The sequence below is a fragment of the Rhinoderma darwinii genome, chromosome 5 (assembly GCF_050947455.1).
Source record: "Rhinoderma darwinii isolate aRhiDar2 chromosome 5, aRhiDar2.hap1, whole genome shotgun sequence".
Lineage (NCBI taxonomy): Eukaryota > Metazoa > Chordata > Amphibia > Anura > Rhinodermatidae > Rhinoderma > Rhinoderma darwinii.
In genome coordinates, this window is record NC_134691.1 from 87,958,315 (window position 1) to 87,974,182 (window position 15,868).

Genomic DNA, 15,868 nt, shown 5'->3' on the forward strand with positions numbered 1-15,868 from the left:
GAATCCGCCAGTGTAGCTCCCCCTAGGACATATGAATCATGCAGGTTGTTGGTACCCAGATGCATAACTTTACATTTATCTACATTAAACTTCATCTGCCAAGTGGACGCCCAAACACTTAGTTTGTTTAAATCTGCCTGAAATTCATGAACATCTTCCATAGACTGAACTATATTATATAGCTTGGTGTCATCTGCAAAAATAGAAATAGTGCTATTAATCCCATCCTCTATATCATTAATAAATAAGTTGAATAATAGTGTTCCCAGCATTGAACCCTGGGGTACACCACTTATAACCGGTGACCATTCAGAGAAGGAATCATTGACCACAACTCTCTGGATACGGTCCTTGAGCCAATTCTCAATCCAATTACAAACTATATTTTCTAAACCTATAGTCCTTAATTTACCCATTAGGCGTCTATGGGGGACAGTGTCAAATGCCTTTGCAAAGTCCAACTGTGCTTGTTCCTGAGTTGCATCTAGTGTTGGAGACATGTTGGCATCTGCCACATTCCGTATCATCTGCCACGTCTGGTATCATCTGCCATTTCTGGTGTAATCTGCCACGTCTGGTGTCATCTGCCACGTCTGGTATCATCTGCCACACCAAGCATCACCTGTGAAAAGTGTCTGCTACTCCAATCATCTGCCTGAACATCCTCCCAGGTACTCTTACCCTACAGACTGTTATTGACAGCAGTTGGCCAGCTGCTACTCCGCTATGGCGGAGCGGCCTAGTGGGTCCTCAAACCCCACAGGCGTGACAGAAAGTTCATTGCATTCTTTGCTCTATTAGCCAAAAAGCACAAAATTTGTTTTTTTGCCAGTTAGGCTAAAGGTACAATGGACCTGTATCCATACTTTGCTGCCCTTAAACAGCAGGCTCATTTTGAGATTATTTTTTTTTACATTTTAAGGAGAAAGCAAAGATTAGTTCTATACAGCTCTAGCAAAGTTTACCTTGTCAACTTCTACATAAAGGTTCGATTCCTCAATACGTCTTAGAGTTTTTTAGTGTCCCGTGTGCTGTCAATTAGAAAACCCCCAAACCACTAATTTAAACATAAGGTCATTCATACTAAGGTCTTATCTCATATACAGAAATATACACTATATGGACAAAAGTATTAGAAAACCTACACATTACACCTACAGGAGGTTTTATGATATCCCATTCTAAATCTATGGGCACTAATATGGAGTTGTCCCCCCCCCCCTTTGAAGCTAAAACAGCTCCCACTCTTCTGGGAAGGCTTCCTAGAAGATTGTGGAGTGTGTTTGTTGGAATTTTTGGCCATTCATACAGAAGAGCATTTGTGAGGTCAGACACTGATGGTGGAGGAGAAGTTCTATTCTAGTTCATTCCAAATGTGTCAGTTGGGTTTGAGGTCAGGGCTCTGTGCGGACGAGTCAAGTTATTTCCCAGCAAACTCACCCAACCATGCCTTTATCGACCTTGCCTTGTTTCACTGGGGCACAGTCATGCTGGAACAGAAAAGGGCCTTACCCAAACTGTTCCCAGAAAGTTGGAAGCTACAACTGTCCAAAATGTCTTGGTATGCTGAAGCATTAATATTTCCCTTTACTGGAACTAAGGGGCCTAGGCCAACACCTGAAAAACAACCCCATAGCATTATCCCTCCTTCACCAAACTTTACAGTTGGCAAAATGCAGTCAGGAAGGTAAGATTCTCCAGGCATCCACCAAACCCAGACTTGTCCATCAGACTGCCGGAGAGAGAAGCGTGATTCATCACTCCACAGAACACGTTTCCACTGCTCCAGAGTTCAGTGGCGGCGTGCTTTACACCACTCCATCCGACGCTTGGCATTGTGCTCGGTGATTTAAGGCTTGCATGCAGCTGCCCGGCCATGGAAACCCATGCAATAAGGCTCCTGGCGCACAGAATTTGTGCAGATCTTAATGCCAGAGGAGGTTTGGAACTCTGCAGTTATTGAGTCAGGAGAGCGTTGGCGACTTTTATGGACTATGCGCCTCAGTACTCGGTGACTCCGCTTTGTAACTTTATGTGGTCTGCCACTTCGTGACTGAGTTGCTGTGGTTCCTAAACTCTTCCACTTTGCAGTAATACAACTCACAGTTTATCGTGAAGTATCTAGGTGGGAAGAAATGTCACAAACTGACTTGTTACAACCGTTATGTAGATCCAGGAGATAGGGGGATAAAAAATTGAATATCCGAGGGCGCAGCTGTACTGAAAATTGCTTTTATTTGTACAACAACAACAACAATGTGTTTCAAGGCCGTACCGGCCTCTTCGTCAGGTTAGGTACAAATGTTAGGTCTATTCATGATGACTGTGCATTTATAGCTGGCCTAGAAATCACTACCGGGTTAGGTCATAGGTCAGAAGGTCAATTGTGTGAGCAAGGTACGGCAGTGAGGTATAAAAATTATTCATTTAAAAACAACAGTTTTTCATTCATATTAAAGGTATATAAAAGATAAGGATCGTAGGTTAAAATATGGATAAGCATTTTTTACAGAATAATAATATAAAAATAATAATGGATAAAACAATGGTTAGAAAACATTAATGAGAATATGTATAAAAAGATACAAAAATCCATAAATACATTTCAAGTGGAATGTCTCCGCAGTGTGTTTTTATTTGTTAGTGATAGTATGAAGTTTTTTATTATTATTTTGTACTTTCAGTTAAAACATCGTTCATTCCAAGCTGTCAGTGGTGTGTGTCATCGTCATGGTGATATGACGCTCCTAGGTGTGAGTCATATGAGTAAGGTGCGGTAATGAAGTGTGTGAGTTGTTCCCTATCAGAGAACAGACCCGTTTTACGTTAATATTCAAAATTATGCGAAAAGATAGAAATAATTTTTAAGAATAAGCATCCTAAACATAATCATGGAAGAAGTGATTTAGAAACATGTAAACATATATACAATATATATATACAAAAAATATATACAAAAATATATACAAAAGTCTATTAGAAATGGAGTATCTTTGAAGTGTGTATTTATTCACTGGGGGTGGTATGGGGTTTGTTTATTTCTTTATTTTTTGTTTATGTGTACTTCAAATGTTTGGTACTTATACTTTAGAGTATCGTTCTTTCAGAGCTGTCAGTGGTGTGTGTCGTTGTCATGGTGATGTGACGCTCCTGGGTATGAGTCATCTATGCAGAGAGTGCTGCTGCCGACTCAGAGAAAGGAGCCGTGCGGTTCGAGGACGACTAATCGGAACAAGAATACACAGCAGCCACGGGTGAGAGAATTGCCTGTATTATAGCTCACAGATGTTAGTATATTCGTTTGTATATAGGATGATTCCTATATGTGTTGCTCTTAGGATTGTAAAACAATGGGTTACATAATGGTCTCTGTTACTTCATTGAGACCTGTTGGTTTTAATGTCTTGAGTTTATACATCCAGAAGATTTCTCTTCTGCAAAGAATATTATAACGGTCTTTTTGGTTTTCTTTGATGTGATCGATCGGGGTGATAGTGAAGAAGTTAAAATCACTATCATGTACTAGTGTGCAATGTCTGGATATACTGTGAAGTAAAAAATTTTTTTTGCAATTGGATCTATGTTTGTTTAATCGACAGTGTAAGGGTTGGATTGTTCTTCCCACGTACTGAACTCCACATTTGCAGTTTATGAGATATATCACGAATTTTGACTGGCAATTTAAGTTTTCATTGATGTTAAATACTTTTCCTGTTTGTTGAGACCGGAATGTATGTGTTTTATCAGTAATCGATTGACAGCAAAGGCACCTAGTTGTTCCGCATTTAAAACTGCCTATTTCAGATGATTGATTCTGTTGTTGTATTTTCCGTTTTGAAATGTCTTTTATTACTGAGAGGTTCACTCTACTTGGGGCTAGGATGTGTTTAATAGTTCTCGCTCTTCTGAAAGTAGTTGTAGCTTTTGCTGGTATAATTTTCTGGAGAAAGGGATCAGTTTGGAGTACATGCCAGTGTTTGTTGAGAATGTCTCCTATTTTTTTGTATGACGTATTGTATTGTGTGATGAAATTAAAACCAAAATTCATAGTTGTTTTACTATGTTCTTGTGAGGTTATTTGGTCACTAGTAGATGGTTGTGGAAGACAGTCCTCTTGGTTGAGAATTTAAGTTTTTTTATATAGGCATCAGTTAAAAGTGTCTTTGGATAGCCTTTCTCCTTAAAGCGTTTGTATAATATTCGACTCTGTTTTTTAAAATCTGTTTTAAGTGCACAATTTTTTCTTATTCTCTTGTATTGGCTATAAGGGATGTTCTTGAGCCATTTAGGGTGGTGTCCGCTGTTAAAATTCAGGTAGCTATTAGTATCCACTTTCTTAAAGTGGGTACGTGTGATAAAATTATTCCCTGATGCAATTATTGATAAATCTATAAATGCACAGTCATCATGAATAGACCTAACATTTGTACCTAACCTGACGAAGAGGCCGGTACGGCCTTGAAACACATTGTTGTTGTTGTTGTACAAATAAAAGCAATTTTCAGTACAGCTGCGCCCTCGGATATTCCATTTTTTATCCCCCTATCTCCTGGATCTACATAGTGGATTTTTATCAATCTTCGAACCGGAATTTGGGCTGCAACTGTCTCAACCTAAGTATAACTTGGACACGCATCATGGGATGTTATGCTCCTAGCATAACAACATCAGGTCAGCATAATTGACCACCTTTATCCTATTGTTCTCATATTTTACAGGCTCATGCACTATGTGTGCTTTGTTCCCTTTTTCCCTATAGCGTGATTGTTACAACCGTGGCGTCCTATTACAGTTCTATGCTGAAGTTGAATGACCCATTCTTTCACAAATGTTTGTGAAGGCGACTGCATGGCTAGGTGCTGGATTTTATACACCTGTGGCAATAGAACTGAACTAAACACCTGAATTCAATGAATAAGAGTTGTGTTCCTACACTTTTGTCCATAAAGTGTATATTTACCTGGTGACCGAGTCTCTTTAAAATAAATAGTGTATGTTCTAGTGCTATCCTCGGGGTCAATAGTAATAACTTTCAGCAGGCATGTCTAAGTTATAAAGTATATTATCTAATGTTGTGCTATACTTTCAGTATTTTGGATAGTGTGATATATGTCTTTGTTAAAGAAAATATTTAAGATTTCTCATTTGATAAATATATTTTGGTTTCTTAATAGTTCTTAGAACTTTTCCACTAGTTACAGGGCAAGTCTTGATTGAATATGTACGAGAGCATTATTATTATTTTCCTAATGGAAATTCATTTGTCTTTGACTGTTCTATCTAAGCGATCATTCTTTTACATGACTTACATTATTTTATTTCATTCCTCGAGGCTCACATTCATAAATTGTTTCAGCATATAATTTCCTTCCTGGCGGTAAACATATTGTGTAACATAATTGTTTATGTATCGTTCCTAAACTGCTATTACTTTATTTGATTCTTGAGGCTCTTTCTTAGAGGCACTTTTTGTGTTGAATGTTATTTTACATATTTTATAAATGTCATGTTTAATAGTACAAATATTTGCTGCAGTCTGTGGACATTTATTAAGTCATCTTTTATCTAGCCTTATTTTTAAGCACACATTTTTATATTCCTACGGCATTCAATATCCAGCACAACAAAATATTTTTTAGAATACCATATATTTAACAATTTGGAAACAGTAGAACACAAATGTGCTATCCTGATAGAACACCTGATATGTCTAGTGATTGGGCATGTACATTATTTTTTAAAGGAGAGATTACATCATTGTCGTTCACTAAAATAACTCACTCTGCCAGTAGTACATATTTCGATTCTTGCAAAAAAAAATTGCAATTGATGTCGATATCCAGAGGCTATCCTGAGCTCTGATGATAATTTCTAATAGTGCACCCCAACTATAGCACGTAATTTATACTATAGCACTAGTATCACTCTCTTAATATAGGGCAGAGGGGTTTCAGGGCCCAGGTGCAACCACAAACCTCCGCACCCCATAAGAATACACCACTGTGGATATCTCTGTCTCTGTCTTCGCTTTCGATGTTAGAAAGAATTAAACAAATGAGATAGTTTATGGAATAGATTGTTTATTATTTTCATATTTGCAACCTGAAGCCGGGTGAAAGCAATTCATGTTTTGGATAGGAGCAAGCTTCCAGGGAGTATATTTAGTACTCAATGTCATAAAGTTCTCTGTATAGTTCAGAAAGCTTTTACATTTGAGTCAAAATCCCCCAAAGTATTATAATATACACTACCATTCAAAAGTTTAGGGTCACTTAGAAATTTCCTTATTTTTGAAAGAAAAGCACAGTTTTTTTCAATGAAGATAACTTTCAATTAATCAGAAATACACTCTATGCATTGTTAATTTGCTAAATGACTATTCTAGCTGCAAATGTCTGGTTTTTAATGCAATATCTACATAGGTGTATAGAGGCCCATTTCCAGCAACCATCACTCCAGTGTTCTAATGGTACATTGTGTTTGCTAACTGTGTTAGAAAGCTAATGGATGATTAGAAAACACTTGAAAACCCTTGTGCAATTATGTTAGCACCACTGTAAACAGTTTTGCTGTTTAGAGGAGCTATAAAACTGACCTTCCTTTGAGCTAGTTGAGAATCTGGAGCATTACATTTGCGGGTTCGATTAAACTCTCAAAATGGCTAGAAAAAGAGAGCTTTCATGTGAAACTCGACAGTCTATTCTTGTTCTTAGAAATGAAGGCTATTCCATGCGAGAAATTGCCAAGAAACTGAAGATTTCCTACAACGGTGTGTACTACTCCCTTCAGAGGACAGCACACACAGGCTCTAACCAGAGTAGAAAGAGAAGTGGGAGGCCCCGCTGCACAACTGAGCAACAAGACAAGTACATTAGAGTCTCTAGTTTGAGAAATAGACGCCTCACAGGTCCTCAACTGGCAGCTTCATTGAATAGTACCCGCAAAACGCCAGTGTCAACGTTTACAGTGAAGAGGCGACTCCGGGATGCTGGCCTTCAGGGCAGAGTGGCAAAGGAAAAAGCCATATCTGAGACTGGCTAATAAAAGGAAAAGATTAATATGGGCAAAAGCACACAGACATTCAACAGAGGAAGATTGGAAAAAAGTGTTATGGACAGATGAATCGAAGTTTGAGGTGTTTGGATCACACAGAAGAACATTTGTGAGACGCAGAACAACTGAAAAGATGCTGGAAGAGTGCCTGACGCCATCTGTCAAGCTTGGTGGAGGTAATGTGATGGTCTGGGGTTGCTTTGGTGCTGGTAAAGTGGGAGATTTGTACAAAGTAAAAGGAATTTTGAATAAGGAAGGCTATCACTCCATTTTGCAACGCCATGCCATACCATACCCTGTGGACAGCGCTTGATTGGAGCCAATTTCATCCTACAACAGGACAATGACCCAAAGCACACCTCCAAATTATGCAAGAACTATTTAGGGAAGAAGCAGGCAGCTGGTATTCTATCTGTAATGGAGTGGCCGGCGCAGTCACCAGATCTCAACCCCATAGAGCGGTTGTGGGAGCAGCTTGACCGTATGGTACGCAAGAAGTGCCCATCAAGCCAATCCAACTTGTGGGAGGGGCTTCTGGAAGCATGGGGTAAAATTTCTCCCGATTACCTCAGCAAATTAACAGCTAGAATGTCAAAGGTCTGCAATGCTGTAATTGCTGCAAATGGAGCATTCTTTGACGAAAGCAAAGTTTGAAGGAGAAAATTATTATTTCAAATAAAAATCATTATTTCTAACCTTGTCAATGTCTTGACTATATTTTCTAGTAATTTTGCAACTCATTTGATAAATATAAGTGTGAGTTTTCATGGAAAACACAAAATTGTCTGGGTGACCCCAAACTTTTGAACGGTAATGTATATATACAGTAACTATACATGCACTGGATATATTCTATATAAATTATCAATCCAACATCAGTTGAGGCATGATGTGGCTGTGTTCCACGCTGTAAGACAAGGATTTCATGGCAACAGGTTGGATTTTTTGCAAAAGTCGTAGTCACTTGCAGCTTCAACTTTAGCCCTCAACCCTAACCCTACTAACACTAACCCTAACCCTAGCCCTAATTCCTAGCCCTCAACCCTAATTCTAGCCCTCAACCCTAATTCTAGCCCTCAGCACTATCCCTCTACCCCAGCCCTCTTATAGCCTGCTTTAAAATGGTACAAATACACATATCCAATTTGATGGATGACTTATCACAGTTTGGCACATATCTGTGCCACACCATTTTGAATCATGCATCAAGTACCGACACGATGTAGGCCCCAAAATCTTCGTCTTGTAGTAGAAACCTAACCCTAATCCTGACCCTAACCCTAGCCCTAAACCCTAACCCTAGCCTGAACTATATGAAATCATGTCAGTTTTACAATTCTCTTCATTCTTTTTAGCCTACTCTATGTTGTTAGTTTCATGCATGGACATATCACATTAAAAGGAACACATGGCTTGGCTATTGTGAGATGCAATGACATCATAAACTGTGGATAACTGATCTATTTTATTGAAAGAGTGGGTATAGCAGTGAACTGTATCAAATAATTTCCTAGCGGCAAATTCTAGGCATGTGTGGGACTGCCATTCAGGGGACCCATTGGTGCTTAAGTTTTAGGGCATGGAACTTGTTCCATCACCAGCCAGAGGTGGCGATTGGGATAGCCGGATTTTGCAGAAGGAGGCCCAATGTATTTTCAGGATGAAAACCATCAAACCATTGGGTCTTAACGAACAAATATCCTACCTTCCCTTTTTGTAACTTTTTGTAACTCTCTGTTGTTGCCCTCTTTTCTCTTTTTACGACCACATATTGCCACTATGTATCTCCAGTTGCTCTAAGGCATACTGATAGATCGGTTGTATGCGATGTCCTCACTCCACCGATGTGGTTCCACTTCCAGTGGTCTAGATGCATTATGCACGAATGTAGATAGACCTTTGATGGTTTATCCTCTGTCTATTATGAACCGGTGACGGGGGGGTTCACTCCCTCCAACCCATGTCCCGTTTCTATTTGGGAATTGATACGGTTCTCTCAGTATCAATATAACCCGTTTCTCGGGTTTTAATTTTGTGAACACTCCTAATCAAACTTTTGCTTCTTTACTCACCTTAGCTCCTTTAGTGTTGTCCAGCTTTGTTTATATGGCCGCCTGAAGCTCCCCTCGATACCAGTGATCCTGTGTGCATCATTTCCTTTGGTCGCGCCGTCACTACGGTGGGCGTCAGCAACTGACGTCTCAGTCACCGATTGGTACAGGTCCAATCGACACGATCAAGGTAGGTGGGGCTATAGCCGTAGAAGGCTCTATGGTTACTCCGGCGCGCGTTAGACCAGTCATCAGTGTCTAGTGCATGCCGTATAACCAAAACACTTCAGCATAATATGTGCTGAGCGGCAGCTAGTTCGAATTTACGCCGGTAATCAATCCCACAGCAATTTATACCCCTGAGGACGCTCCTCTATGTGTATAGAGGTGCAGAAACATAGTTACATAGTTACATAGTTACATAGTTACATAGTTAGTACGGCTGAAAAAAGACACATGTCCATCAAGTCCAACCAAGGGAAGGGAAAAGGGAAGGAAAAATTTCTACACATAGGAGCTAATATTTTTTTGTTCTAGGAAATTATCTAACCCTTTTTTAAAGCCATCTACTGTCCCTGCTGTGACCAGCTCCTGCGGTAGGCTATTCCATAAATTCACCGTTCTTACTGTAAAGAAGCCTTGTCGCCTCTGCAGCTTGAACCTTTTTTTCTCCAGACGGAGGGAGTGCCCCCTTGTTTTTTGAGGGGGTTTTACAAGGAACAGGATATCACCATATTTTTTGTATGTGCCATTAATATATTTATATAAGTTAATCATGTCCCCCCTTAGTCGTCTTTTTTCAAGGCTAAATAGGTTTAATTCTTTCAATCTTTCCTCATAACTTAAATTCTCCATGCCCCTTATTAGCTTCGTTGCTCTTCTTTGTATTTTTTCCAACTCCAGGGCATCCTTTCTATGAACTGGAGCCCAGAACTGAACTGCATATTCTAGATGGGGCCTCACTAATGCTTTGTAAAGTGGCAATATTACATCTCTGTCCCGCGAGTCCATGCCTCTTTTAATACACGACAATATCTTGCTGGCCTTTGAAGCAGCTGATTGACACTGCATGCTGTTATTGAGTTTATGATTTACAAGAACACCCAGATCCTTCTCAACAAGTGAATCCGCCAGTGTAGCTCCCCCTAGGACATATGATGCATGCAGGTTGTTGGTACCCAGATGCATAACTTTACATTTATCTACATTAAACTTCATCTGCCAAGTGGACGCCCAAACACTTAGTTTGTTTAAATCTGCCTGTAATTCATGAACATCTTCCATAGTCTGAACTATATTACATAGCTTGGTGTCATCTGCAAAAATAGAAATAGTGCTATTAATCCCATCCTCTATATCATTAATAAATAAGTTGAATAATAGTGGTCCCAGCACTGAACCCTGGGGTACACCACTTATAACCGGTGACCATTCAGAGAAGGAATCATTGACCACAACTCTCTGGATACGGTCCTTGAGCCAATTCTCAATCCAATTACAAACTATATTTTCTAAACCTATAGTCCGTAATTTACCCATTAGGCGTCTATGGGGGACAGTGTCAAATGCCTTTGCAAAGTCCAAAAACACTAAATCCACAGCGGCCCCTCTGTCTAGACTTCTGCTTACCTCTTCATAAAAACAGATTAGGTTAGTTTGACAACTTCTGTCCTTAGTAAAACCATGCTGGCTGTCACTTATAATGCTATTTATTGTCACATAATCCTGTATATAGTCCCTCAATAGCCCCTCAAACATTTTCCCCACGATGGATGTTAAGCTTACTGGTCTATAATTACCCGGGGAAGACCTAGAGCCCTTTTTGAAAATAGGCACCACATTTGCCCTGCGCCAGTCCCTTGGCACTATACCAGTCACTAGAGATTCTCTGAATATTATGAAAAGGGGGACAGAAATAACTGAACTAAGCTCTTTAAGAATTCTAGGGTGTAACCCATCTGGTCCCGGAGCCTTGTGCACATTTATTTTATTTAATTTAGCTTGGACCATCTCTACATTCATCCAATTCAGTATATCAGCCGATATATTAACAGCACTGGCACCGGCTACATCAGCTGCTCTTTCTTCAGTTGTATATACAGAGCTAAAGAACCCATTTAGTAACTCTGCCTTCTCTTGATCCCCTGTGATCAACTCCCCATTACCATTATCTAGGGGTCCTACATGTTCAGACCTTGGCTTTTTTGCATTTATATGCTTGAAGAATTTTTTAGGATTTGTTTTACTATCCTTGGCCACCTGCCTCTCATTTTGTATTTTTGCTAATTTTATTACATTTTTACAGATTTTATTAAGCTCTTTATATTTTACAAAGGCTACAGCTGTACCCTCAGATTTGTATTTTTTAAATGCCCTTTTTTTGTCATGTATTGCCCCTTTCACAGAAGGTGTAAGCCATGTGGGGTTTAATTTGAGTCGTTTATACTTATTACCTGTAGGAATAAATTTTGCACTATAATAACTCAAAGTAGATTTGAAAATCTCCCATTTATCATTTGTTCCATTATTTGACATTAGTTCTTCCCAGTCCATATCCTGAATTGCAGCCCTCATCCTGGGGAAATTGGCTTTCTTAAAATTAAATGTTTTTGCCCTCCCAGCCTGCGTTTGTTTTTTACAGTATAGGTAAAATGTAACTATATTGTGATCACTGTTACCGAGGTTTTCACGAACATTGACATTCCCAACAAGATCTGCATTATTAGAAATGACCAGATCCAACAGAGCTTCACCTCTAGTCGGGTCTTCCACAAACTGGCCCATAAAATTTTCCTGCAACAGGTTGAGGAAATGTCTCCCCTTTGCAGTTGAAGCCGAACCATGACACCAATTAATATCCCGGAAATTAAAATCTCCCATTATCACTACAGTACCCGCCTGTGCAGCCCGCTCCATCTGTTTATATAGCTGAACTTCCATCTCCTCAGTTATATTGGGGGGTCTATAGATTACACCAAAAGTAATTTTTTCAGTGTTTACCTCCCTTTCTAGTTCCACCCACAAGGTTTCAACCTCCTCACAGTCTTCACCCACTATTGTCTCTTTCACACTCGCCTTCATATCACTTCTCACATACAGACATACACCACCACCTTTCCTATTTGTCCTGTCTTTACGAAAAAGTGTAAAACCCTGTAGATTTACAGCCCAGTCATGTGAAGAGTCCAGCCATGTTTCAGCAACACCAACTATATCTATATTTTCTTCCAGTATCAAGGCCTCCAGCTCCCCCATTTTACTTGCTAGACTTCTGGCATTTGTGAACATACACTTTAACTTGCCTGTCAGTTTTTCACTTTTATTATCAGAAATGTGATTTGACATTAATCGGTCCTTTTTATTTACACTGATGTTTTGTAACGAAAGGATCTCCTTATCCTGTTGTCTAGTCCTCTCCCCACATTCTGTTTCTCCCCCCACCAATATAGTCTGACCCCTCTCTAACCTGGCTACCCCTTTTTTTTCTACATTGACCTCCCTCCTCAGCCCTAGTTTAAATACACCGCCACCCCAGCTAGAATTCTCTCCCCCAGCACAGCGGACCCCCTTCCATTTAGGTGCAAATCATCTGCAGAATACAGTTTGTACCCCAATGAAAAGTCAGCCCAGTGCTCTAGGAACCCAAATCCTTCTCCTCTACACCAAGACTTCAGCCATGCATTTAACTCCCTAAGCTCCCGCTGTCTTTCCTGTGATGCGCATGGCACAGGCAGTATTCCTGAGAATACAACCTTGGAGGTCCTTCCCTTCAGCTTGTAGCCTAGTTCTTTAAAATTATTCTTAAGGCTCCTCCACCTACCATTTATTCTGTCGTTGGTACCGACATGGACCACGACAGCTGGATCATCACCAGCCCCTCCCAGCAATTTGTCCACCCGTTCCACCACATGCCGAACCCTGGCACCAGGGAGACAGCAAACCATTCGGTTGAGGTGGTCTTGGCGACAAATAATTCTATCCGTCTTCCTGATTATAGAATCCCCTACGACTATCAATTGTCTTGGCTTACCTGCATTACCATCCCGCCGACTACTAGCTGGGCTGTTCTCCCGGCTGTTAGGGAGATCAGTATCCACTAGGGCTGCCATTTCTGAGACTGACACCCTCGCATCATCACCCAACTTGGCAATTTTGCCTGGAATGTCAGAAACCGGATCGGCCTTCCTTGTCTTTGACCCCTTTCTACTGCCCCTAACTACATTAACCCAGCTACTTACCTGATCCTGCTCACCCATGTCTTCACCCTCCAGTTGTAACCCACTAACTGCATGCTCTGTGAGCAGTAAGCTCCGTTCAAAATTGTCTATCCTCCTCAGTGTTGCATTCTGCTCCTCCAGATCTCTAATACGAGCTTCCAGGTGAACAACATGCTCACATCTGCCACAGAGATATTCACCCTGGAACTCCGGCTCCAGTCGTGCATACATATGGCAAACTGTGCACTGAAGAAAACCTCCAATCTTGCTGTCCATTATCCCAGTTACAAAAAAACAGCGAACAGGTGTTAACCAAAAAGATAAAGAAGTAGAAGAGCACTTACTTGGGCTTTAACTCCTCTTTTGAACTCCGGTTTTTGGAACTCCACTTAATATACAAACCACTTGCTATTCAAGGCACAGAGCAGGCTCTACAGAGTAGTGAGGCCTGATTTATACCACCTGGGAATCTTGCTTGTTCGTGGCAACCAGACAAACCATTATTTATTCATTACGTTTATGGAGTGCTGTAGCGAAGGGCTAATCATGATTAATTAATCTTAGACACTTGCAACTTAGTGTTTTCAGTAATTGGCTATCGTCTTCACTCTATAAAGCATCTATGATCTGTGTTACCAACGCCTGTATTCAGATCCTTGTGCCCTATTTTTTACAGATGATTCTGAAATTTTAAACGTTTTTTTTTTTTTACTCCTTTCTCCATTTAAAAACAACACCTTTATTTTACCCCTTGGAGACGCAGTCAATTTTCGGATTTTCATTTTCGTTTTTTCTCCCCACCTTCCAAAAGCCGTAACTTATTTTTCTGTCAACATAGCCGTATGGGGGCTTGTTTTTTGCAAGACCAGTTGTAGTTTATCACAACATTACTTAATGTACCATATAATGTACTAGGAAACTGGAAAGAAATTCTTTTTGGGGTAAAATGGGAAAACAACAGCGATTCCACCTTTGTTTTCTGGGTTACATGTTTGCGGCGTTCATCGTGCAATAAAAACGCCTTGTTAACTTTATTCTACGGGTGGTTATGATTACGGAGATACCAAATGTATATATTTTTTTTACCACTTTTAAAAACACAAAACTATTTCTTAAAAACCAAATTGTCTTGTGTCGCCACATTTTGAGAGCCATATCATCTTTATTTTTGCATCGATTGAGCGGTATTGGGGTACATGCAACATTTTGATCACTTTCTTATCCATTTTTTGGGGAGCCTTGGTGACCAAAAAACAGCGATTCTGGCTTTTTAAATTTTTTTATTTTTTTTACATTGTTCACCATGTGGGTTAAATAATGTTACATAAGAATAATTCAGACTTTTACAGATGATACAGTTATGTTAAAAAAAAAAATAACATTACTTTAGGGGAAAAAAGGGAAAAGGTTTTACTTTTAAGTTTTCAAGATTTATTTTTTTTGTACCTGAAAAAAACCTTTATTTAACTGTATTTTAAGTTTTTTAGAAATCCCCCTAGGGGACTTGAACCAGTGATTGTTCGATCGCTTGCATGATATACTGCAATACTAATGTATTGCAGTATGTCATGATTTTCACAGGCTCCTATTAAAGGTGTTGTCACAAGATAAAAATGTTATCCCCTAACCACCGGGTAGGTGATAACATGTTGATCTGTGGGGTTCGACCGCTGGGACCCTCACCGATCACAAGTCGCGCATGCGCAGTGCCGGTCCATTTACTGTCTATGGGATTGCCAGAGATAGTCGAGTATAGCGCTCGACTATCTCTGGCTGTGCCTTAGAGAATAAATGTAGCAGCAGGGCACACGCGCAACTTTCTGCTACATTCATTTGGAGGAGTAGGAACTCCGTTCTTATGATCGTGGGGGTCCTAGCGGTCGGACCCCCACCGATCAGCATGTTATCATCTATCCTGTGGTTAGGTGATAACTTTTATCTTCGGACAGCCACTTTAAGCCCTGCCTCCAAGGCTTACTATGGGTACAAAGATGGCAGACCACGGGGACGTTCTGGTCATGGGAAGCCAATAGAACATCAGAGGGGGTCGCTCCCTCTCTTTCTAGCAGCTCTGATGCCGTGGTCACTATTGACCATGCCATTTAAGGGGTCAAACGAACATGATCCGGCCCAAGCTGGATCCCCCTCGATGCATTGAAGTGTCGGCTGTTTCTGATAGCTAACACGCTCAACTCATGTAGCAGGTTTAACCTGTGAGACCACGCTATACTCCCCACCCCGCAGCATCTGCTGTATGTATAGGACATATATTGGGAAGGAGTTAAATGATCATTCCATTTATTGAAAAAAAATGCCCTCCATGACCCAATAACTGGTTTTGCCACTGTTAGAGTAATCTCTTTTGTTTAGATTCAACAGGTCTGGCAGTAATCAGGCTTGGTTGTGGCTAATGAAACTGGTTGATTTACTAGGGACAATTACTTTTTCACATTGGGCCAGGTGGGGCTGAACAAAATTTTGCCTTCAATAAATAAAATCGTCATTTAAAAATAGCATTTTGTGTTTACTTGGGTTATCTTAGTCTAA